Raw genomic sequence first — 26445 nt, 5'->3', positions numbered from 1 at the left:
ACAGGAACCTCAGAGTATTTAAAAAAGAAATCTGAATGAAAGTGGGGGCGACCTAATTAGAATAAAACGCTGCTTATATTCAAAGATCATCAGTTTGAAATTTCAGACTGGCTTTCAAAAGTTCATAACGAAATGGAAGAGATGACTGATGCCTTTGGCTGACACGGGAAATCTTACCAGCTTTTGATCTCTGCGCACACGCAATCCAGTTATTCAGAATTGTACTTTCTTGTGTAGTTTGAAATAAAGCTTTCGTAACGCTTCCCATCCCTTTGTTGCAAGTCAGGACTGAAACATTCAATTGATGAAGTTCAGCATAAAATCCATATCAAGCAGGATTCAACGTACGCCGTATCATGCGATAGAACAGTTGGCAAGGACATTGCCAAGAGATGCTACACACGACTGGGTACTTGTTTTGGTGGTGACAAGTAGATCTGGAAATCCCAGAGGGAAGCTGTACAGGGATTTACAAGTTCCTGCCTATGTATTTCCACAGTGAAAAGAAGCAGCCTGCTTGAACAGCATCCTGGAAGCCTGCTTCAACAGCCTTGCCAGGCTTTGGTAGAAGCCTCTTGGACCTTCACATTTCCCAGGAGAAAGAGCAAAGAGCCTTCTCTTGACCCCTGTTTTCCTGGGGAAGAAACCGAAGCAACTCAGGTGCACTAAGGCAGATGGCACGTCTTTGCTGCATTCTGGACCTCAGCTCCTACACCAAAACCTCTGGGACCAAGCAACTCGGAGCTAACTACCAGCCAGCTGAAGTGGTTTCCTTGCAGGTGCAGTTTCCAAAACGCATTACCCTCTCCAGTTCAGCAAACTGGAAAACCAGTGACTGTCTTCTCAGACCAAGAGGAACAGTACAGGCTGTCCACGACACAGCACACATCAGGCGCTTGACCAGGAGACTGCCGAAATGCCACGTGCTTGTGGCCTCCCAGGGAATGGGTATATTTGGCCAATAGGGCCACATAACCATTTCAGAAGGTACTGAAGATCAAGGGGGTTGCTGGTAGCTACTACAGCATGCTAGAGCACTTTCCAGGAGATCTGAGAGAGACAAAGCTCTAGAAAAGGCTCCCAACCCACGCACCAGGTATTTGCTGCACCTTTTGCCTGTGCGCCCATCGGCATTCTGCTTTGGGGCTAAAGTGCAGGTTTGAAGCCGCTGCCAGCTCATCTCCACTTAAGAGCTCATTCTAATGAAGAATAGTGGATCCCAGGGACCAGATCAAACCTACTGGAAAACCAGGTTCTGGACCCCACAGGGTTTTTGTCAGGGTCTCAATACCAGTTGCTTTGATCTATCATCTCTGATTGCACTTGCTACTATAGACAAACTGCTGGTAAAGCTGATGATAAATTCTTAAATGTCTCTTCCACCAGCTCAGAGCTTGCCCATTTCTTAACACTGCCTTTGGTCTTCAGGAACTGAGCTCCTAGAGCTGTCGTCTGCCACGCAGGATCTTACACAGCCCGAGGGCAGTCCAGCTGCCTTCCTACATTTGCTCGTTCAATCTAACAGAATCAGTCTTGCACGACTGTGCACTGAAGACACCGTTGCACTATAAAACTCCACTCTGCAGCTTGCAGAGTTTTAGCAGAGGCTGCGCCATGCTTCAAACACTATAATCAACAGCAAACCCCACGTGCCCTGCCCATTTCCAGCCACGGCAGCAGTACAGCAGCTCACACGCTCTGGCTCCTTTTTGTCGCTGTTTACCAACTGTATTATCACACAACAGTGTTTTGCACAAAAAGAGATGAGCTCCCTACCTCTGAGTGCTGATGCAGTAGCGGGCCGCCCCGTTACCGATGTTGCGAACCAGCAGTGTTTTCTGGGTGCTGTACTTGACTGGACAGGCTGAGAAGTTCACCTGGTCGGGGAAGTCCAGGATAGCTCGGGCACCTATAGCTCGGAGAGGCACAACAAACTTCTCCCCTTTCTGTGATGCAGATGAGCTCGTGGAAATAATCCTGCGGGGAAAGAAACAATCTCAGCACAATGCTTTTAGTACTTTCCCCACGGCAGAAGGAAAACTGCTGTTTTCTATGGCTGTAGCAGTATCATTCAGTAACGCAACAGTACTTTTTACCTTCATGAGCTTTCATTCCAGTAGCATGACTTGCACAGGGTCGTTAACTTGCAAAGGAGAAACAACCCCATTGATTCACCTGCTTTTGCAGCAAGCTGGCAGCACCACAATTATCTGATGCTTTGATTCCGAGACACCAGAACAGCCTCTTCATGCAAGGGATCACAGCACTAACGCAACCTGCTTCGATCGCCACTGCAGACTATTGGAAGCACCACTGAGAACCCAGCTGTGCCACAGCACTAACTCCAGTGCCAGCAACGCGGCGACCTCGTTGAAGCTTGGCAGGGGATGCTCAGGTACACTTTCAAAAGGACTTCACCACATGCATAGTCAATGGTCAGTCTTCGGTGAAATACTTCACAAGCTGGACACGGTAATTGCGGCAGCGTCAGGGCAGTGCAGGGTACGGCTGTATTTCCTGCCCCTTCTCACAGCGTTATAGGGCCAAGGCTGGGGACACGCACCCTTCAAAAGCCACCTGATCCATCTCCCCACACCAGAGCTGGCTCAGCTCCAGACCCAAACTGTTTTTGCGAGAGGTTTCACAAGTACCTAGAAGCGCTAACAGTTCCACCCCTGCCCTCAGCAGCCTATGCCACCTCTGCGCTAGAATTAAAGGGTGTTAGTTCTTCCTGTGTCTGAACTCCGTTTCCCTTTACATCTCACCCAGCCTCAGGGGGCACAGGAGACAGCTCTGGCTGATGCCGTAATCACACCCCTCTGTAAGGTCTGTTCTAGAGGAGTAAGTGACGGCGTGCCTGGTTAGCACACCCACCCCAGGCAGGCGGCATCGGGAGCTGCACACGGGGGACACTCAGACACCCCACCAGAGCAAAGCCGGCTGTGCAGTCCCAGCCACTGCCTTCTGCAGAACAGAGCCAGGCAATCCCCCCCGCGCCCCGGCTGTCTGGCGTTTAGCAGCAGGAAGGCAAATCAAATTACCAAAATCATGTTACTGTAGAGATGAGCAGAGCAGTCTCCAGATGTATGGCGTGGCATCGCTGCGCTGGAACTATCACCTTGCCCCCACTGAAATCAGTGGTAAATCTGCTGCCATAGGGCCAGGAGCCATTACCCCCAGCAGCGCTCTTATGGATGAGCTGATAAAAACTCTGCTTCTCGTCACTCACTGGCTGCCCTGATTTTTTCCTCAGTGCTTTTAATTAATTTGATATTTTTATCACTGTTGAAGCAGCAAGCGCTTTAGGATTTTAATGATTTAGGAATTGCATACAGCAGCAAACTCCCTTCAGCAGAACCGATCCAGACTCCCCCACAGCTGGGATTTCCTGCTCCTGTCCCCATCCCCTCCTGGAAGGGCCCTAAGGCAGCCAGCCCAGGCACAGACACGCACCTATTGCTCTAACGCAAGCGCTGACAGCCAGCGCCTCACCCACCACCCAGCACCTCGCCTACCACCTGCTCAGCTGGGGTTTAAGCTTGTCAGTACAGATGCTGCCCCATCCAAGACAAAAAGAATAATCTCCTTTTCTAGACATCTCAAATATTCACCCTAGAAACTGCAGAAGGGCTTTTGCTTTTCCTATTTGGAAGGTAAAATACTAGGAAGGGAACTGCAGCAAGCAACCTGCATGATTTAATACCGCATTTCAGGAAAGCGTTTCATCTTCAGCAAGTCGTTCTGAGAATCTTGCAGCCTAAGCCCTCTAAAATAAAAGCTATGGGCAGCCCATATGAATTTAAAGCACCTATTACCTGGCTACTTCACGTCCTGCACTGTTTCGATCCTCAGAAACTCATTAGCAAATGAAGAATGTTATTTGCTTTTGTTGTTGTTGTTCTTTTGGCCACACTACTGTAACAAAGGCATTGCAAAGCCAATTGAAAGCTACCTGCCTTATTAAGTCTTGGCATGCCATATTTACTTAGCTCCCTCTTCCAGGTGCCAGGTAGGCAGAGGAGGATGCAAGTTCAGATCAGCAGGAGGATAAAGAAAAAAGGAACTTCAACAACTGGAGCTACTTGGAGCAAGTAAAAGGAAGTAATTGTCAAGGTGTTGTCATTGCTAAGGAGCAAATGGATCAACAGCAATGCAATTAAGAGCCCAAGAAATAATTCCCCCCCAAAAGCAAGCACAGGCAGCCTTCCCAGCTCCGTTGCTGGTGAGGGGCGCTGGGACCACCTGCACAGCAATGCACAAGGGATTTCTCCAGGGACCTGAGGGCAAGGCTAAAGCAACAAGGATTTGGTTTCACAGAGACAACCACGACCTTGAGAGAGAAAGATGCCTCTCGCCATTCATGCAGATGCACATTATGCTCCAAGCCCCCTCTCCAGGGACACCGTGGGACATGGCATCCCGTGCAAGGCTTGACTCAGCACTTCAGAGCGGGCTGACCCTTCAGCCACGCTCTACCACCCCACCAACGTGGGACCTTGCACCAGGCTGAATGCAGCGCCAGCCCAAACAGGGGGAAACCCAAGGCAAGAGGGGTGCTAGGCAGAAGCTGGCTGTTTGTGCCACTGTGAACCCATGGTCCCTTAAGCTTTTGAAAGCTGAATTGCCCTCCCTTGGGGGCAACAGGTTGCAAAGTCTCTACTGCAGCACTGCCTCGTGTTACCAGGGCACTAACCCTGCTACGCACTTGCTTGCAGCCTAGGGGCACAGTTGAGACCAGTTCAAAATGTTGTTCTGCTTCGCAACTGCAAACCCTTAGCAGACTGTTTAAGACCAGGTTTCTAAATAAACGTGCCTGGATGACAGAGGGGTTGCATCCCATCTATGCTTTAAAGTTTGCTGTGTTTAGACACAGCTTCAGGCTATAGGTTTTCATGAAAACACGACTTCATCCTGCATACAACTCCCCTCTCAGTTTCACGGAAGATACAGACAGTTGTACGATGGCTCCCCTTCTCGTGCTCCCCTGTGACAAGCAGTAAATTACAAGCTCTGGCCTTCCAGGTATCACCACTGGCGTCTGAACTGGCACCCACTGAGACTGAAGCAGCTGCTCGTCTTGGGTGTTGTTTCAGGCTCTTTGTAAACTCAGGCTAACAGTAATTACTGTCGCAGCAATATCAAGCCTAACTGCCCAGAACCCCAAACTCAGATGTCAGTTTCCCTGCATAACCTATCCCAAATGCTTCACTGAATTCCTTGCAGCAGCCAACTTGCAAAGAAAAGATCCTTGTAGCATGAGGTAACACAGCAAGCCAAGCAGGGAAAGCTCCTGCTGAAACCCTGATATAAAAAAAGGCTGGAAAATAAGGGCCGTGACAACAGAGGAGAGACCAGAGGATGAAGATCCGTTCGCAGCAGAGGGGGTGCCCCTGCGCCTGCCCCCCTCAGCCGCCGGTTCGCAGGAGTCTTTGAAATGAGTCACTTGGCTTCAGGTTCCTGTGGCGCCGCGCCATTTGCCTTGGTCTTCTGCCCCTTTCCTCCTCACAAGAGTCATCTTAAAAGTATTCTTGGAATAGCTTCTGTGCACAACAAAACATCTAGCAGGGCTGGGCTGAATTTTAAAGGACTTCATTTCAGTCATGCAATAACTCACCGTCCTGTCATATTTCAGAGTAATCAATGTGCATTAATTCAGTCTCCACTGAGCATCAGCAATGAATTTCACAAACCTCACAGACTGAACTTGCACTGCCTGAAAACAGTGCACTGCTACAGTGAAAAGAGCAAGAGGACAACACAGAATAAGCTCTGCTATGTTTTTATGTGCTTCTTGCTTCCTTCTTCCTTTACAATAAACTACTAATAAGCCTGAAGGACGCACAAATGGAAGTATTTCTGTCTGTTGTTTATCTGCCGGTCAGTGCCACAATGGTTTCCAGTTCAGCAGAGGCCGTCAGACCATAACGCAAGAACACACGGGAACAGGGGCTGGCACGAGAACACCCACGCTGTACAATGGAGCCATAAAACAGAAACGTGCAAATTAGACGCAGCAAGAGTAACAAACTGGAAATGTTGCCCAGCAGAAAAATTAGCAGTTCATTTATAACACAAGTGCCAATAAACCAAGAGGCGCGTCAGCTATTCCTTTTCTGACAGTCTGACCACGTGGCACATTCCCAAATGACTGCGAGACAGTAGGAAACTGCTCATTTTCCAAGAAAGGGCTACGTGGCATTTCAGCCACTAACAACTCACATGGCCCTATTACTTAGGGCTGAGGCACAATTTTACTCCTTTCAATCAGGAGTGACTTCACTGAAGTCAGACTTACGCCAGGGAAGAACAGATTCAAAGCAAGAGAATGACACAAACCGGCTCCTCATCAGGAAGACCCAGACCCCACTTCACTGGGTTACCCACAGTCCCTGTGGATCATGCAGTATCAGAGATGTAGGAGTTATTCAAAGGCAGCACTCCTGAGCCTTCCACAACTAACACACAGATACTCTGCAGGCAAGCAACTGCAAGCCCAGCACAGGTGGCTTTACAGAACCATCTCCCAAAGCCTGCCTCTTGGATAAGGGCTTTTCAAGGTGCTCTGCACATCCTGACCATGCTACTGATGCATTTCTAGCTGAGCGACAGCACTCCGGCACTTTCCTGACTCACACTCCATCAAGCACGAGACAAAAAGTTCGATTTATACAACATTCTGGTTCTGCTGTAGAGTCCCCATGTGCTCCTCACCAAGCAGCCCACATCCCTCTCCCAATGCCCTGCAAGGAGCACAAAACCCAGGTCGGCAGAAACCACCAGGGTGTCGCTCAAGCTGTGCAGAGGACCTCGCTGGCACAGCTCCCTAATGCCACACACTCACCAGTTCAAGGGCAAGACAAGGGACAAAGTACTGGACATGAGTGTTCCTGGGAGTTACCTCACCCTACTTCTATTTGGGGTGATGTTCATGTGTTGCTCTGCTGCTTCTCTGTAGTTGAAGAGCAGCTCTTTGCCCTTCATGGGAACCGATTTACTTCCATCCCAAAAATGAATGCTCATGAATACTAGTCAATCACATTTTAAAGGAAGCAGTGTCCCCTGCAAAGCCTACCTCGGTGAGATTAAGCTCTTATGTCACTTGGGCAGTATGGAGAACTGCCCTAAGCCAACATCGTTTTAACCTTCCATACGAATGACGTAAAACAATTTCTCAGTCCCTCCGCAAAGCAACAGATCATTTCACAAGCATGGGGAGCCAGGCACCACAGGGCATTTCCTCTCTAGTTTGCTACAGCCATGCTGTTTGAGGATAGGACAGGGTGTTCAACTAAGTCTAAGCAGCAAACGGAAGATGAGAGAACAGCTGTGCCCAAAGAGAGCCTGCACCTCTGGCCTGGCACAGAAACACCAGCTGGCTCAGAGCGACCCCCTCACCTTGCATCACCCACAAAGTCACGCAAAGAACTGTGCCAAGAGGCAGCAGAGTGCTGGTGTAAAGAGTCAGCCTGTCTGTCTGTGTTCCCCTGCAGGGCTTCCTCCCTTCCATGCCAGGTACTAAACCCTTTTGCGTTAACAAGCCTCCAGGTAACACCGCCGCCCCTTCACATCACGGCACAGTGCCAGACTTGCCAGAGCCACAGCACCGATGTTCCAACCTCCGAGCAAAAGCATGGCACACGGGGCAGGGGATAGGTGCCAGCTGACACAGCAACCACAGCCCCATGCACGCAGGCACAGCCACACCAGCGTGACTGCCCAAAGGCTCCAGGCTAACACGCTGCCTGCAGATGCTACCTGCCCCTTCACTCCTGTGTGCGCTCCAGATGCCTCAGTCCTCTGCAGCACACCAGCCTCCTGCTGGTTAAAGACATCTGGAGCTCAGCGTGTCTGGGCCAGGCTGGCTCCCTGCCACGAGCACAGCGCATCTTCTCCCCTAGAATCACAGCTGGAGCACAGGTGGGCAAGTATCCTCAGGGGCAGCACAGCGGCAAGGCTGGAACACAGAGGGTATGAAAAAGCATCACCTTCGCTCCAGCCCAGGGTGAGGCAGGGAACTGGTTGCCAGACGGGAAAGGGGAAAGCTCTCTGGATCTAGCCATTCCCCTAGCGTTTTCCATCATAATTAAGCCCCTAACATCGAGTAGAGAGGTGCGATGGCTAAACACCTTATCAGCACCCCTCCCTGCCATTTCCCTACTGTCCCACGTGCGCCTTCCCCTGAAAACGCCCAGGAAAGCACAGGGAGGGAACGCACAGCTCGTCAGTCCCTGCTGTGGTGGCATCGCATGGTGCTGCCAGCCAGGATGTGACCAGCTGCAGGCTGCCTGACCACAGCCTAGAGCAAACCTCGCAGCACGGCATGGGCTATGACCGGTGTGCAAGAAAAGTGCCGGCTTCAGACAGAACGTTCCGCCGTCTCACTACTGCGGCCAACACGATATGCATTCAAGAAGCAACTCCAGTTTTCAAAGGTGGTGGTCCTCACTCTGATCAGGCTCAGCTTTGGGTCCTCCAAACAACAGGTTTGTATTTATGCAAACAGGCTTTTGTATTTATAATTATCAGAGCAAACCCGTAATTATGCAGCAATAGTCAGATACTAGAAACCAACACCATGAGAGGCCACCCCACCACACAGTGCACTCTTATCCCTGAAGCCAACAGACATGGCATTAAACGTTCCAGCACCAAAGGATAATCACAGTCTGAAGCATAGAAGAGCCTCCAGCCTATGACAGCATCATCTTCACCACAGGAAAAGTTTCCCCCAGCTGCAGATCCAGTGCAATGCCACCGAAACCAGGACAGTGCCTCAAAACCCACAGCAGATGCCCTGTTCTGAACCCAGCCCCGCAGGTTCACCTCCCACTGAAGGCACACACCTCTCGGGACCTCCAGTCTCACCTTGTTCTCATCAGGGGAGAAAACGATGCGGAAAGTCGCAAGCATGCCAGGCAGTACCTTGCGGCACACAGCATGGTGGCTGATCAGCTTGAAATAAGGTGAGCTCTCCAAGATGACCTTCACCAGCCCAGGAACCTGCAGAAAAGAGAGGAAAGTATGATCTTGCAGCTTGTGGAAACAGGAGGAGAAGAGGCCTGGTGATACCACCTTCACAAAGCACTTTTAGCTCTGGAGGTACATACACGTAACACATAAGAGTGAACATTAATCCCTTCTGCCTGGGCAAAACAGCTCGAGGCCAGAGGCAGCAGGGCAATGAAGGAAGGGCCAAGCAGGGAAGACACCAGCAGCACGGCGGTATAATACCTGAATCAAGTCACCCGTGTATTCAATAAGCCCAGAGAATCTGCTGGCTTCTGCCCGTACACATCCAGGCAGACATGCCCCTAGAAGGGGCATGTATTATCTGAACGCCAAACAGTACGTGTTAATCCTGGCGGAAGGAAGAAATTCACTTTAACGTGCTGGGTTTGAGCGGGGCAGTCAAGCTGCGGTGCTACAGTCATGTAGGCAGACCAGCAAGAGGGGACCACAGATACTGTGGCCTTACTGGGAATAAAAGCAGCAAATGAAGAGCAAAAGAAGGAAACACAGGAAGACAAAGAGACAACCCCAGAAACAGAGAGATGGCTGGGAAAATCCAAAGGGAGCTGGAAAGAAGCAAGGGAGAAGCACAATATGCCACAAGGAAAGGCTGATGCAGAGGATGAGAGCCAGCAACCTGGCCAAGTGATGGAAAGCCAGGCGACCCCCCAGGCTGTGCCTATCAACTAGGGGCTTCAAAGGCATTTTCTGCCCCGAGATACATGACTGGCACTGCCTGGTGGTGGTTTCATTATTAAAAGCCAACCTCTGCTCTCCGGAGGCTCCTGCTGCCTGTGACTGTAGCCAGGCAGCTGCCAGCGCGGGCAAGCCAGATCCCTGGGGACCCCTGCCCACCCCCAGCAGGCCCTGCAGGCACCCTGCTGCACGGTTCTGCCCTCTGGGGCACCACCAGCACACAGACAGCACACAGGCATTTTCCTAGCACACAGAGAGCAACCCCTGAGCGCCAAATCTCAAAGTCTGAAGCAGGTGGTTTGGACTGGTGGGCAGCTTCACGGATCAACAACAACCCCACATGAGGCTTGGAAAAAATGGAGGCTCACTCTGCGCCACCCACCCGAGCCTGGTAACCCGTGGCCAAGGCAGTCCTGAACTCTCCAAACGCCCTTGGAACCCAGCAATGTCCTGGGGCGGCGAGTTCCAGGAGCCAACTTCACAGTGCAGACAAGCATTTTGGTCACCATGTCCCTTAGAAGGGGAGCACGTGTGGCTCAGACCTTCAGCAAAAGCCACCCAGAACATCTGAGGGTGCTGAGGAACAGCCTGAAAATAGAAAAGCAATTTTACAACACAGGTAAGAGCAGGAAGTATATAGTACAGCACTTCTGTAGTTGCACGATTACAGAGCCTCTATGCGGAATACATTTTGCTGTCAGCTGGATTTTTATGGGGCAGACAACTTCAGGCTACCATGCAGTGTAACTCAGTATGATTCAGAGGAATGTGGGAAACTGGCACGAAAAACTTGAGACGGAGCACAACGTTGCTTTTCTCCAGGACATCGCCAAAAGCCAACCAATTTAGAATATAACACCCTCGCAGGATTATCCTCTCTGTCTTTCTGTATTTAAAACATACCAAAGATTTTCCTGGAGCTTATCTTACTTTTACACCCATGCTCTCCAGTGGTTGAGCTCTAACTAGCTTCAAAACGACATTGTTTTGGGAAAAAAACCACAGTTCACACATTGCCTCCCCCTTCACAGGGCACGTAAATCCCAAGGTGCAGCTTTACACAGTACAAGTTTATTATCGTTTACTGGGAATGGCAGAAATGTTAATGCAGATGATCTTTTCCACTTGAGGAAGCATGAATAGAGCAAATTAACTGTTTGCCTGTTGGCTGGTACTTGGCAAAGATAAACATTTTGAAGTGCTGCATGGATAATGGAGCAGGTGAAGCCAAAGACTCAGTGGGAATGAAGCAGAGAGTAGGAAGAGAGAAAGTGAGGACTGAGGCACATTTTAATCAGGGACGAGGATACCTACAGCAAAGACTGCCCAAAATTCAGCGCAGATCACACCAGTGGCATCCCCCGGGTGCAGGCACACATGCTGCATCTTATCAATGTTCCCAAGTTAAATGCCAGACCAGGAATGGTGCAGTACTCTCCCGGAATAACTGAGGGAGCACACCCGCATCCTTCCTTGCCAAAGGGTCTTCCATTTTCACCCATATCCCTGTCACAACCTGTTATCTCAGGAGATGCTTGGACTTGCTGTTCTTCCACCTGCAATATGCCTCGACAGCTTTTTTTTGTTGTCCACCTGTTTGCCCTCCCCAACAGGGAAATTTGGAAAGGAGGCGACTTCACCGTCTCTTGTGCACACTTCCATCTTCCCATCCCACCCTGCCCTCACGCATACCCCTTCCTCTTCATTACAGAAGAGTATCCTTAATTACACCCCTCTTTCTGACCTGTCTCTACTGCCCGTGCACTTACTGCTATGTATCAAGAGAAACCCCTGCGTGTATGAAAGTGCGCAGGGAGAGAACACCAAGCTCAGCTCCTTTCCTCCCTCCTGCCTTTTCCCACCAGCTTGCCCTTGGCACATGCCTCATTCCAGCAAACGTTTCCCCAGCTGAAGCTCAAAAGGTCCCAATTTCCCTCCTGACAGTGGAACAAAACTGCTGACATTTTTCAACTTTTCCATTCTCAGCTTTCTTGGGAAGTCTCAAAATGATCGTTTTTTTCAAGTAAAGGTGGAGACCTTTGAGGGCACTTTACTCCAAACAGGCCGTGGCTCTCCAAAGGGGAAGCAGAGCATCACGTTGTCTCAGGAAAACCTGAGCAGAACCCAATTAAGCTTAGCAGGAGCCTGAAGGGGCACCTAAAGGCCTCCCGCTGCTGCTGCTAAATCAGCCTGCTTCCACTGCTGTTTCAAAACACCTTTCCTGAAGCGCTGTTACCACTAATTATAACTTACTCCAGCATAAAGTGGAGAAGACCCCACCCCGAGCTCTGACAGCCCGTTCAGCTCTCTGTGCAGCTCACCCAGAGGCAGAGGTGCCCTGTGGAAACTGAGATTAACCACGGAGCCACCAGGACGCGGTGCACACTTGAGGGAAAGCACGAGGGCAGGGAAGAACTGTACAGCCCCCAACATTCCCACCCGTGCAGGGCTTCCACGGGGAAAGGTGCTGACCAGAAAAGCTCCTTTCAGCTAGGTACCACCAACACACAGCCAAAACCAGGGGGAGAAACCTCAGCACGGCAAGATTTCCACCGTCTTGCAAAATAAAGGCGGTGAGACGTTTTATTCTGGATGCGCTGTGCTGCAGCAGGTGACTGGCTGTGCTGTGCACCGCACGGATGACACTGCTCTCCAGTTCCAGCACAGGGTTAAACTTCCACATCCCAGCACTTACCTTGTCCTCGTTCCTCAGAATCAGTGGCACTTCATAGACCTCATCGGGGACGTAGCTCTGAAATACCACCTCTGATGGGAAAGGCCGGAACAAGCTCTGTTCCAGGGCAACTGCCGAGAACTGGAGATGCAAAAGAGAGCAGAGAGTTTCAGCCGCGGGGAGAAAGACTCATCGGTGAGAGAATACAACACTGGCCTCCAGCGAAGGACAGTCCCTTGGTGAGTACGCCTGCCCAGCTCACGCTAGGGGAACAGAAGCTCACCCACCTGTGTTCTGAGCAGATCAAAAGTTTCTGGGCCACACTAGAGCAGGCTCAAGCGAGCAGCTCTTTTGGCAGGTGTTTCTCCAGGTCGCCTTCTCCAACAGGCAAGGCAGCACTTACCTCCGGCAGAGCCCTGGGCTAACACGGTCACACAGCTCCAGAGCACTCACTGCAAGAGCTGTAAGCACTCGTGGAGCAAGGGAAAGCCAAGAATTTACAGGAGACCCCATGGGAAACAATTTGGGGATCATCTTTACATTGAGACACAGAGACCGAGCCCAACGCATCCTCAAATCTCTTTTTTGACACACAGCCCAGAAACCAGGAAGAAGAGAAGACAGGCCAGAAAGGAACACCGCCGTTAAGAAAGCGACAGATGAGGTGGTAAGTTCCAGGTACTTTCCCAGCATCACTGGGCAATCTGAGTAAAGCTGGACTTGGCATCTCCTTTTCCCACGAGCTTTAAATGGATGCTTCATTATATTCTATTATTGCCATTTTCTTTAATACCACTACAGAAGCAGGTCTGAAAACATACAGAAACAGCAAATGCTTACAGCGCCGAGGCGTTACTTTGAGAAAACTCCTCCCTGCTCTGCCTCCCCCCTTCCAGCTGAACTCTTCACACTCACAAGACACAGGCACGTCTCCTGCTTCTCCACAGGAGTCAGGGTCGTGCTGAAGCCAGCGGCCACAGCACACGGCCCGTTCTGTGTGCGCTCGTCCGAGGCGTTCCCAACCTCACGCGCTGTCTAGGGCAATCCTTAACCAATTTGCTACAGGTCTCTCGCTGGCAGTTTTCCACTCAACAGCCTACCTCAGTCATCTACCCCTTTGGAACGTGTGTTATACTAAGCAGATCTGTAAGAAAAGCAGCTTTAATTAAACACACGTGTAAATAAACATTGATCCAGATAAAGCACACCCACTCCCCTCTGCCCAGGGCCATTCCCCTGTGTACCTGGCAGCCTGAAAAATCTAACACCCTGTACGGGTCCCACTCGTTGTTCCAACCCAAAGCATTCATGCAATTGCTTTAGCTACACCTTGAGTAGTTACCGTAGGCCCTCAGCCCTCAAAGGCCAACGCTGCCACCACTGAGGGCATCCTATGACCCCAAGTGTTCGACAGAGACTACACCAAACCAAGGGCTGGCTATTTCAGCAGGAAGGTGGGAAATTGCAAGCTTGCATCCTTGTGGCCCGCCCCAGCCTTCCCCCAGTATCATGCTTTAGCCGCAGTAGCTCATCTCCAGCAAAAGCCACCAACTTCAACAGAGGTTGTTTATATGGGCTTAGCGCAGGTCAGGACTTCAACATCTCACTGGGGAAAAATGTTTTACCTTTCCCCCAGCAGAAGGAACTCCACACCAGCAGCAGTCTGAAACAACAACAGGACTTAGTCACCAAGGCATTTAGATAAGCTGGAGGCAAGCCTGTCACAAGCACGCGCTCTCTTCAAACGTCACATCAAACAGCAAGGAAAAGGGCAAGAAAAGGCTACCTTACGATGGGAGGCTTCGCTCATGTCTAGAATCTGGATAATCTGGGGTCGCCGCATCTCCCGAGTGCTGGCCAGCCTCTGCTTGGTGGTAAGAGACATCTCCTTCAGGAGGGCAGAGGGAGTCAGCTGAAATGCAAAACACCAGCAAGAGCTACAGAACTGCCTTTATTCAGAAAGGCTTTTCTTCTTCAAGAGCCACCGATGAATAATTTGTGATCATAGCCGCTAGGATAGTCCTGGAAGTCCCATAACTACCTGTTGAAATATTTACCATTAGTAAATTAATGATAGAGAGCGCAATACACATGCTCCAAACAAGTAGCTTTGTCCCGTTAGCTTCTCCTTCGTGATTTGATGTGACATGTTGGGGGTTTTGCTCTTCGGGCATTTGTTTCCTTTCCAGTTTGGCCGGAGTGAGCCAGTGACCTTTGAAAAAGGTTGGGAGGAGTTACCAGAAATCCCTTAACTCCACCCTTGCACAACGCTCACAACCACCACACATGTGGAGATGTCACTGCTGGGTGAGTCAGGAAAGCAGAAAATCAGTGTTGTGCCAAGACTGAGGTGGAGAGGAATGGCTCCAAGTTTTAGTTATCTCTTTTGAATTAGCACTTGTTTTCTCTGTTTGGGCCTCCGAGACCCCTCCACAGAAGTATGCAAAGGTATCTCCTCGACAGAGCTTCAGCACCAGGTCATCTTCAGCCAAGTGAGCTCTGGTCAGCAAAGGGCTGTCTGAGGATGGGGAGGAGGAATTGCCCTGACTCCGCTGCTGTCTGCAGCGCTGGATCTGTGCTCCACACGGGATACGGGACAGAACAACTGTTTTGGAACCTGTTCCATCTGGGACCAGCCATACCTCTCGAAACCTTCAAGCAGAGTTTGAGCAGCCCACCACGTGCCCAGCTGCCTGGAGGGCAGGTATGGTCAGAGCAGCGCTGGCAAGCATCCCGAGGTGACAAAACGTTACTGCCCACACAAAGGGGGCGGAGAGAAGCACACGCTCACGCTTCAGCTATTCCGGTGCAATGCCCGGTACGTTCATTTAAATGGCTCCAGTGGCACATCCAGACACAACTCTGGACTTCCCCTGAAGCAGCACACAGTCCATCCCCTACCGCACCATGGTCACCACCTCCGACAGAAGCATGGCAGCAGAGAGACGGGGAGGTGGTGTCCAGCTTCACAGTGCTGCCAGACAACAGGAGGGGCAGGTAGAGGAAGGACGCGGGGGCAGTTTCCAGCCTTACACAGCTCCTACCTGGCCGCAGCAGGTACTTACAGTTGCAGGCTTCTCTGTCCCTCTGGCTAGCTTCGGCTTACGAGGCACTACCACTTGGCTCGGGAATCTACCAGCCATCCTGGAGGACCCCGTGAACCAGCGGGGCTTTCCAGTGGCCATGCTTCAGTTGACCTGCAAGGAACAGCAACGGGACTTGGAAAACCCAGCATCCCCTTCCATGGCAGACCCAAAGGAGACAGCTGTGTCTCCGGGCTGTGGCTCCTTCATAACTGGAGAGCAGCCGGCATCCCCACCCTGTTTCATAACTAGACCATATTTCAGTGGCAGAGTTAAGACTGATAGAAGTAAAAGCCCAGAACAAACACTCCAAAACAGCCTTTTGCTGTGGGCGCAGTCCCACAAGCCACAAACACACATCAAAGACTGCGGCCACTTCTCATCTTCTCCCCCTCTTCCATGTATTTTGGAACTATTTGCTGGAATTATTATCCAAATCTCTATTAATACCCAAACTGTCCTTTATTACTCTTTAAAAGTTTTTTGGTGGGAACAATGTCACTTCACTGCTTCATTTTGCAAAAACAGCTGACCCGATGTGACTTTGTGCCTGACCCTACTAAGTGCTCAGACTATTATGAACAACCTTAAACCCAGGGATCGCTGCTGCCCCAAGCATCAAAATCAGACTGCTCTCCTACTTTGCAAACCAAACGCCCATCCTTTGTGCAAGGAGGTTGGTGATGTTTTTAACTAAGGGACCATAGAGTTCAATACTCTGATTAACAACTATGGTTTCTCAAAGCTAATTTGGTTAGGTTACAAAACTTATCCAGCAAATATGACTCCTTCCAGGCATGAAATTACCATGCCCAAGAGCCTTTCTCCATGGAGAATGAGGGCCTTATTTTTCACTTACTAACACCCAAACTCTAGGCTCCCTACAGGCATGAAAAGCTGTAGCAGCAGAAATAAAAGCATGAAACCATTAAAGTCGCATGAGCAATTAGCTCAAATAGAAATACAACAGATGTGACAGCTTGGCCACTTCAGGCTATCCTAATGGCAGTTCCTCTCAAGCATCCTTATCCTGCAGGCAGCATGGCTTGACAGGTCCATGGGCCATCCTTCTTCTATCACCAGCCTGCTGACAACCTCCCCATCTGTCTCTCAAAAAGTGGGTGTGCAAGAAAGGGAAAGAAAACACCCCCAGAAAGTGGGTCTCAAGCACCGACAAAAGTCAAAGGTGAGTATGTACAGCATTTACTAAGCACTACTTTGGACGAGAAACCGTTTCCCCTCCCTTTCTGGCTAACTGGACCAAGGAACAGATGGATGTCCCCACCTCTTTTTTTTTTCTGGGACTTGAAAGACCAGTGGCCTCAAACCCAGCTCTACCCTAAAATTATTTTACATCCTGACAATAAGTAAAAAATCACAGATCCTACCCCCTCCTGCTTCCTCCTGTTCCACATCATTTTTCTTCATGTGGACTTGCTGTACACAGCTAGACACCATTCTATGCAAAGACCACCATTCCCTTCCCCTCAAGTTTGACCCACATCCTGCAAACGAGGCAATACTTTCAGCTCATTACTCCCGAAACAGCTACAGCATTGCGCATGTTCACGGTACCAGGCCCTTCATAGTTTCAGGGAACAACAGGGTTGCCATTTCCTTTTGTCCTTGCCGGGAACATGAAAGAACAGCACGGTCCTACGGACACAAGGGCATGCTGCAGCTGGAGCTCGGATTGAAAGCCAGAAATAACTATTCGTTAAGAGAGAAATCTAATGGGGATGATACAACACTAATCTGGGTATCAGTGCTTTATTACTGGGTCTTGAGAGTAACTGGATTATTTGTTTCAATTTTCTAACTGTAATTTCACTTCACTTGAAACTAATCCTGCTCATCATGCCCACACCAGTTATTTCCAGAGGGCTTCCAGTCTGCATGCCCCCATACCAGTCCAGCAGCTTCCCCTACCCTCTAGCCCCAGAGTTAGGCACTTCCACAGCCCCACTTCCCTGGAGCCTGCAGGGACCAGCCTCCTGCATTAGGAGGAAAGCAGCAGAACTAAGAAAGCAGCCACATTCTCCTGCGGGGGCAGGACAAAACAGCAACCGCAACACAGCCCACCTCCAGCCACCACCCCTGGCTGCTGCACGGGGAGCTCCATCTTCCCCACCTCAGAGAGCCCTTCACCCCCCCCAGAAATTAAGGACAGACTGCAACTGCCCCTCTGCTCCAGGCTCAGGGCACAGACGGCTCGGGCACCTCGACTGTGGGTTCAGAGCATGAACGCCCCAACCCTGGGCAGGGGAACCAGCTGCGCCAGGACACAACAGCTACCATCACCTCAGAAAAGCAATGAGGAAATATACCCAGGGCTGGGGTACAATTCCTGACGTGTCTCAGGAAACCCACATGTGCCAGAGCAGGGTGCCAAGCTCCAGCCCCCTCCCCCACGCTCCCTTTACTCCAGTACCTACTACTATGTACTGCTCTGCTTTTGTGCTGTGCCTCACATGGCTGCCAGGGCAGGGTGAGAAGCAGCAAGAGAATTCCTGCCTGGCACCTTCTCCAGGGGAGCAGCGCTGCACTTTGCCAAGGTGAGGTTTTTTGGCTCTGCATGGTTTCAAATGTGAGGGGTCTGTTTTCTCACCACAGAAAGCAGGGAGCAGAACTTTTGTGCTGTACCTCACATGGCTGCCAGGGCACGGTGAGAAACAGCAAAACAATTCCTTCCTAGCATCTTCTCCAGGGGAGCAGCGCTGCGCTTTCCCAAGGTGATTTTTTTGTTCTGTGAATGATTCCAAGTATGAGAGGTCAAATTTCTCAGAACAGAATGCATGGAGCAGAACTTTTGTGCTGTTCCTCTCATGGCTGCCAGGGCACGGTGGGAAACAGCAAGAGAATTCCTACCTGGGATCTTCTCACCATGTCCTTGCAGCCACGTCAGGCACAGCAGAAAAGTTCGGCACCCTTCTCTCTGTGGTGAGAAACTGGACGCCTTTACATTGGCAATCATGCAGAGCCCCAAAGAGTCACCTTGGCAAAGTGCTGCACTGTCCCCCTGGAGAAGGCGCCAGGCAGGAATTCTCTTGCTGCTTCTCACCCTGCCCTGGCAGCCATGTGAGGCACAGCACTAAAGTTCTGCTCCCTGCTTTGCGTGGTGATAAAATTGACCCAAAAATTTTGCACTCATGCAGAACCAAAGCTGACCTTGACATAAGTGCAGCACTGTTCCCCCCTGGAGAAGGTGCCGGGAAGGAATTCTTTTGCTGCTTCTCACCCTGCCCTGGCAGCCATGTGAGGCACAGCACAAAAGTTCTGCTCCCTGCTTCCTGTGGTGAGCAAAACTGACCCTTCAAAGCTGCAACCGTTAAGAGCCCAAAAAAGGCACCTTGGGAAAGTGCAGCACTCCTCCCATAAAGAAGGTACCAGGACAAAATTTTCTTGCTGTTCTCACCCTGCCCTGGCAGCCATGCGAGGCACAGCACAAAAGTTCTGCTCCCTACTTTCTGTGGTGAGAAAATGGAACCAAAGTTTTTGCACTCCTGTAGAGCCAAAAGAAAAAAATATATCTTGGGAAAGTGCAGCACTGTCCCCCTGGAGAAGGTGCCAGGCAGGAATTCTCTTGCTGCTTCTCGCCCTGCCCTGGCAGCCATGTGAGGCACAGCACAAAAGTTCTGCTCCCTGCTTCCTGTGGTAAGAAAACTGACCTCTTTTCATTGGCAATCATGCACAGAAAAAAAATAATCACCTTAAAGCGCAGCGCTGCTTACCTGGAGAAGATGCCAGGCAGGAATTCTCTTGCTGCTTCTCACCCTGCCCTGGCAGCCATGTGAGGCACAGCACAAAAGTTCTGATCTCTGCTTTCTGTGGTGATAAAATTGATCCTTCAGAGTTGCAATGGTTAAAAGCCCAAAAAATCACCTTGGGAAAGTACAGCACTCCTCCCATAAAGAAGGTACCAGGAAAAAATTCTCTTGCTGTTCTCTACCCTGCACTTGCAGCCATGTGAGGAAGAGCACAAAAGTTCTTCTCCCTGCTTTCTGTGATGAGAAAATGGACCCAAAGTTTTTGCACTCATGCAGAGCCAAAAGAAAAAATATATCTTGGGAAAGTGCAGCACAGCTCCCCTGGAGAAGGTGCCAGGCAGGAATTCTCTTGCTGCTTCTCACCCTGCCCTGGCAGCCATGTGAGGCACAGCACAAAAGTTCTGCTCCCCGCTTTCAGTGGTAAGAAATTTGACCCAAGCATTTTGCACTCATGCAGAACCAGAGCTCACCTCAGCAAAGTGCAGCGCTGCTCCCCTGGAGAAGGTGTCAGGCAGGAATTCTCTTGCTGCTTCTCACCCTGCCCGGGCAGCCATGTGAGGCACAGCACAAAAGTGCTGCTCCCTGCTTTCTGTGGTGAGAACATTGACCCTTCAGAGTTGCAGTCGTTAAGAGCCAATAAAAATCATCTTGGGAAAGTGCAGCCCTGCCCCCCTGGAGAACATGCCAGAAAGGAATTCTCTTGCTGCTTCTCACCCTGCCCGGGCAGCCATGTGAGTCAGCACTAAAGTTCTGCTCCCTGCTTTCTGTGGTGAGAACATTGACCAAAACCTTCTGCACTCGTGCAGAACCAGGGCTCACCTCAGCAAAGTGCAGCACTGCCCCCCTGGAGAAGGTGCCAGGCAGGAATTCTCTTGCTGCTTCTCACCCTGCCCTGGCAGCCATGTGAGGCACAGCACAAAAGTGCTACTCCCTGCTTTCTAAAGTCAGCAAAATTGACTGTCCACAGTTGCACTGATGTAGAGATAAGACTTTCTTACTCAAAAGCAAAACCCAAGAAACCACGTACCCCTGGGAACCCCCTTGTCCTTCCGTGTGGCTGGTGACTTCCCATGGCTCTTCCACAAGGCAGGACAGATAACCACGAATTTGGAAGCCCGCGTTAGTTCAAGTACACTTAGTCCTCTGACAGTCACTACTTATGGGCCAGCGGTCCTCTCACCCCTCCACAGATCTGCCTGTTAGTCCTCTAGCAGTCATTCCCCATGGAGGGACCACAAGTCCTCCACACCTACCCACCAGCTCACCAGAAATGAGTCAGACCACGCCAGAAGTGACACTGCCTGACCTGCAGGAGATCTATTAGACCACTAACGATGGTTTCAAGACAGAAAAAACACCACCATCCACCAGCACAGCAGAAAAACCACCAGAAGAAACTTCGTACACAAACCAAAGGCACCCATCCGTACTGTACAAAGGAAAAAAAAGCTGAAAAAGGCACTCTCCACAAAAAAAACCACCACACAGATCACAAGATAAGATAAAAATGCCATAACCCCAGGAACACAGGGCCAACAAACACAGATTCTGTCCATAACAATAACACACTTTGACACTAACTCGCTTGACCTCTGGCATACCATAACCTTGTTGCCACCAAACCCCAGCACACTGTAGCCCTAAGGCAACACAAAATGGAACACAAAGTCCCTGGAGATCTCCGCCAGGGCTTTCAGGTGCTCCCTGACCTCAAGTATCACAACCTTCAAGAGAGAACAAGATGGAGGCACCAGGACAACACTGCCATGCGTCTTCACACCCTGGAAAAGGGCCTGAGATAAACGCTCCTGGGCAGAGAGGCTGAGGCACTCGGAGGCTTTGAGCCAGCCTTCCACCACCACAGGGCTTCAGCTCATCATTTCTGTGTCAGAGCCACCAGGCAGGTGGCCCCATCCTCCCTGAGAGACCGCTCAGGGCACCTGTACCCAGCTCCAGGGGGCTGGACACACAGCCTCGGATCCATGGGGGGAGGGGTGCTTTAATCCTGGGAGCAGGATTTCTGACAGTGCCCCTGAGGAGGAAAGCCTCCTCAGGCCTGGAAGCCTGAGAGACATCCCTGCGCTGCTCCACATGTCACCAAAAGCAGGGTCTGAGGAAGGCTGCTTTGGGGCCCGTCGAGGGAACCAGCTCCCCTGGGCTGCTCTGCGGCCACCGGCTGCCGTTGCTGTCGCGCGGGTCTCAGTGCTGCTCTGCAGTCGGCCGTCACCTCCCCGCGGGACACTCCCCAGCGCAGCACACGTCTGCACTGGCTCTCCCTGGGGACAAAGATCACAAGCGAGGGATGGGCTTGGCTTTGCCCCCAGTCCCAGGCTGCCACCAGAGAGACCTGCCACCCCCGCCCCAGCTGTGCGATGTGGGCACCACGTACAGCTGCAGCTGTGGGTCAGGGCAGCTGTGGGCAGGGGGCAAGCCCCGTGGCGGTGCCCCCGGCGCTGGCAGCAGGCAGAGCTGGGGGAGCGAGGGGCAGCCCAGGGCAGCCGGCAGCCGGCGGCGGGGCCCGGCAGGGTGCAGCACCCTCAGCAATGCCCGGCTCCTTGCGCCTCGGCCCCAGGGCTGCAGCGCAGGGCTGGCCCCAGCCGGGGCTGGGCTGGGAACAGCCAGGCAGGGCCCCTGGCACCCCGGCACGCACCTGCTCCCTGCGTGGGGCGGCCCGGTCCTTTGCAATCGACCCCGTGGCACCCAGAGAAGAGCCCTGCCCTGGGCCTGAGCCATCGCTGCAGGGATGAGGCCTTCCTCGGCGTCCGTCCCTCAAATCCCTCCCTCCGGCCCCCACGGTCCGTCCCTAAAACACTTCCCCTCGCCCCCGGTCCCTGCTGGCCCTGAAGGCTGGCCACAGCACTTGGTTTCAAGCCTGAGCTGGTCATGTCGTGGCTGTTCTGGAATGTGGTACAGTGAAAGGAGAGACTGAAATGGCAAATTTTCCCCCTCGGGGCGATCAAATGCTGGCAGAGGTTGCCCAAGGAGGTTGTGCAGTCTCTGTCCTTGGGGATCTTCAAAGGCCAAGGGCACACAGTTCTCTGCGACCTGCTCGAGGCGAGCGTGCTGGAGCAGAGGGCTTGGCCCAGAGACCTCCACGGGTCCCTTCCAACCCCCCCTCCTGTGTGGCTCTGTGCTTTGCTTTTCCTCCTAAAGCCCCTCAGCTCAGCCCCGATGCCCGCTGGAAAGGGTGCTGGGGCAAGGGACCATCCCAATCTCCTCCCCGAGGGTCCACCCCAGCACAAGCGCTCCCCACTCCACAAGACCCTATGGCAGACACAGTCAGGAGAGGGAAAAGATTCTTTTATTGTCAACAGCAGCTGCAGGGGCCCAGGAGTCACAGCTGTTCAGCCGGTGAAAATCAGTCGGCACCTGCAACGACAGAGTCAGAAAGCTCTGATAAGCCCCCAGAGGCAGGAAGAGGCAGGATTTGGTTCCCCCCTCTTTGGGGGACGCTGTTTCCGAGGAATTCCTCATGGCCCAGAAGGGACAGCTCTTGCTGGCCTCCACTCGAGGCCGGCTCCGGTGCCTTCTCCCCAGGGGTGATGTCCCTAGGGAGCTGTGCGTGCGCAGGGATGCTGACAGTGCCCCTGTGCCGCGCAGCAGGGCTCGACGGGGAGCCCCCGGGGAGCTGCCGTGGGGCTCATCCCAAACCCTGCTCAGCACCAGCCCTCGCCGGCCCTTGCCAGCCAGCTGGGCTGACTTAGGGCCGTGTTCAGGGCTGGGAAAGATGGGCAGCAGCGCGTGGTACGCACCTGGCCTTCCTGACGTGCTGCAGCTTCCTGCATTTTCTCAGGTTTGGGTCCACAAAATCGCTTCCTCTCTTCTCCTTTTTATTTGTGCTTGGCTGTCCCTCTCCTCTGCCCAGGCTTCTTTTCTCTTCCTTTTCCTTGACTTTTCCTTCTCCTGGTGGGAGCCTGCAAACCTTTCCATCCCACAGCGTGATGAGATGGGGAAAGCCCCAAGCCCCTGCAGCGAGCTCTCAGGTCAGGCAAGGGGAGCTCTTCCTACCTGGTTTCCTGGGGCAGGCTGGTCAGTTGTGGCAGGCGTGCCAGGGACTCTGCCGTGCCCTCGGGGGTGCCTGGAGGCAAATCTGGAGGTGCCTAAACCAGAAACTTGGGAGGTAACGGGTGGCAAGTGACAGCCTGGGGTAGTGAGGGCCTGACTGCCAAATTGCTGTATGAGCTCTACAGAGGAGATGCTGGTTTGCATCGTGCACATTTTGCACAGTCCAGCCAACGCAGCCTAGACTTGATGAAGCTGCGACGGAGTAGGATTTGAGCAAAAGCCCTCTCAAGGTGGCAGCTACTCCTTTCTGTCCTTTTGTGGGTATTTTGTAGCTATGTTTTGTTTGATGAAGCAGATCACACTTAATGAAGTGCATTCCAGAAACAGCCTTTCCAGTTTTCCTTAGCACGCACCACTCTGGGGGGAGAGGAGGAACCCCAAAGGCACAAGAGAGCGGCTGCCAGGAGGAGGCCCAGCGGCTGCTTGGCCTCCTGGGAAATTACTGTCCCACCTGAGACATGTTGCCCCAGCGTCTGTGGAGCTGCCGTACCTCTGCCGCTTTGGGCCCTGCCCCTGTGTCTCCCCCAGCTCCGCTGTCGCTGCCCAGCAGAGAGGCGGCTGCATCCAGAAAGGCTTTTGCTGGACGCTGGGTCTCTGCTGTGCCTGCAGGGCCACTTTGCTCTTCGCACCGCAGCTCTGGAAAGCAAAAGCACGTGCAGCAGCGCGACTTCTTGGAAGTCAAGAACACCTAAGCAAAGCCCAGCCGAGCCCTACACCACTTGTCTCGTCAGCGTTGAGGTTTCTGGCATCCCAAGCCCCAGTGTCTGTGACAAGCCTCAGTCCCGCCTCCTACCTGTGCCCCGGTCCATGGGTGCTGGCACCTCCTCGGCTGATGGAGGGGAGAGGCCGGCCACCTCCTCCCCAAAGATGTCCCCGCAGTTTTCAATGAGGAACTCCACCAGCACGTTCACCTGCAGACATCAAAGCCTTGGTCTCAAGCCAGGTGCCTGCAGACGTGTCAAGCAGCCTTTCCCACTGCTGACCCTTCGCCTGCGCAGGCGGCTGCGGCTGGGGGTTGCTCTTCCAGGCACCCAGCCCACCAGCACTGGCCCAAGGGAGGAGGCAGCCAGGGACCTCGCAACAGCCAAGCTCCGATGGGCCGGGAAGGCAGCACTGGCTGCTGGGTAGGGCGTACCTTCTCGGTCACCGCCAGCATGGCCTGCAGCGGGAGCAGGTCCTCGTTGGGTGGGCTCAGCAGGTTGGGCCCGATGCAGATGGCCAGGTTGCTGCAGCTCATTCTGCTGGTGGCTGCGTTGTGGCCGATGTGCTGCAGCAGGGCCATCAGCCGCTTCAGGAGGAGGAGGTTGGCCGCAGGCAACTTGTTGGCCACCCTGAGGGAAGAGGAAGACAAGGCTGATGAAGCAGAGGGTGCCCACAGCCGTCCCTGCAGCTGGCCCCAGGTGGGTGGGAGCCAGCGGCCGTGTTGCACAGCTTTGCAGCTGCCCGAAAAGACAGCTTTCTGAGGAGCCCGTGCCTTTCCAGGCAGGTCCCAGAACTCTCCCGGTCCCTGCTCACCAGGCAGGCTGCTGCCCACACTTACGCTTTCAGCTCCTCCACCTTGGCCTGCTTGCTGGCCCTCTCCATGGCTGCCATCCAGTCCTCGTAGAGGTCGACGACGAGGAGCTTGGTGGGGATGCTTCGCAGGAAGTCCTGCAATGCCAAGGGCTGCAGGTGAGCCTTTGAACGCTGCAGGCCAGCCAGGAGCTCCTCCAGCTGCACGTCAGAAGTGCTCACCTTCAAGATGACGGCCAGCAGCAGCGCAGGCTGGCTTCCTACGTCGATGTCCTTGCCGCGGTCCAGGGCCTCGCGCAGCTGCCAAAGTTCTGTCCCACCGGCAGCTCTGCGGAATATCCCCTCCGTTGCTGGTCCTTGCTGGCGCAGGACAGCCAGCAGCTCCTGCAGGAGAGGCAGGAGGCCACTTGCTTGGCTGAAGAACCAAGCGGTGGCAAGGACCAGAGCTCTGCCCCAGACGTGGTTGCCTAAGCGCCACAAAGGGTCTGGGACCAGAAGCAGGTTCTGGGGGTGCAGAGCCCAGTGCCCTGTCCCCGCAGCTGCTGGGGACACGCAGGCCCTCTCCAGAGCAGCCGGAGGGACGGCTGGGGACCCCGTCTGTCCAGGCTGGCTTACCTGGATGGGCCGGGGCAGCGTGTTGTCCTCCCCACAGAGGGCTGCCAGGGGCTGCCCAAAGAGCACCCTGCTGCAGCTGGAGCCCGCCTGCCCTGGCGCCTGGGCAGCGGCCGGGGTGCGCCGCAGGGCGAAGGGCCAAGGCAGCCCCATCCTCCTCCTGCTGGTGCTGCTCCTGCTGCTGCTCCCTCCTGCTGCAGAGGAAAACAGAGTAAGACACCACCAATGGAGACCCCAGGCCAGCGGTCCCAGCGCCTGCCCTGCCCTGCGCTGCCCTGCCGGCAGCACGGTGCTGTGTGGTGCGGCAGGATGGGCAGGGAGGCAGCAGCTGGAACCGCGGCTGTGGCTCGGAGGTGTTGACTTAGAGGCTCTTGAGAGCCATCGTGCCACGGGGTCAGCCTGTGCCAGCCTTCGCCCTGCCCTCCTGCAAGCTGCGGGCAGCAGCAGAGGCTCCGTGTCCCCGCAGAAGCATATCCAGCAGGCACTGCCCAGCGGTTGTCCTTGTCCGTCCAGGTGACATCCTTCCGTGGGCTGCCCAACCTGCATGGCGACACTCGGGACAAGTGAGCACAGCATTGCAGGAGGTTGCCTTGCTTTCCCAAACTCACCTGGTGCGGGGCAAAGTCCCCCTGCGTTTGCAGATGGGGCCGTCGCAGGCCCTTGCTTGGGATGAGCCTGCAAGAACCAAGAATCGGGCTGTGCTTGGAGAGCAGCCCCGCAGCAGAAAGGGCCACCAGCAGCCTGAGCGCGGCAGAGCTGGGACCCTCTGCCCTCCCGGGCTCTCTTCCCCATGTGGCAGGGTTCCTCCCAGTGTCACCAGTCAGAACGTGCTGGCGTGCTGCTGGCTTCCCAAAACTCTCTGCTCCCTGAGTGGCACCATCAGACCCTCTGTCCCTCCCGCACAAGCTCACCCCAGTCCCTGCGCATCCCGGCGCAGCCAGAGGCAGGTGCAAGGCAGCCATTCTCACCTCTGCCTGTGCCTCCATCAGCCTCTCCAGGCTCCTGGCGCGCAGTGTCCTCCACTGGG

At 53.2% G+C, this 26445-nt stretch overlaps 1 pseudogene; it reads right to left on the bottom strand.

The window, feature by feature from the left end:
* Positions 1–15538, bottom strand: part of LOC129736966 (hydrocephalus-inducing protein homolog) — a 68147-nt pseudogene extending 52609 nt beyond the window's left edge.
* Positions 15539–26445: the final 10907 nt, after the last annotated feature.

Source organism: Falco cherrug, chromosome 10 (genome assembly GCF_023634085.1).
Source record: "Falco cherrug isolate bFalChe1 chromosome 10, bFalChe1.pri, whole genome shotgun sequence".
In the NCBI taxonomy this organism is placed as follows: Eukaryota; Metazoa; Chordata; class Aves; order Falconiformes; family Falconidae; genus Falco; species Falco cherrug.
This window is presented reverse-complemented; position numbering and strand designations above follow the sequence as displayed.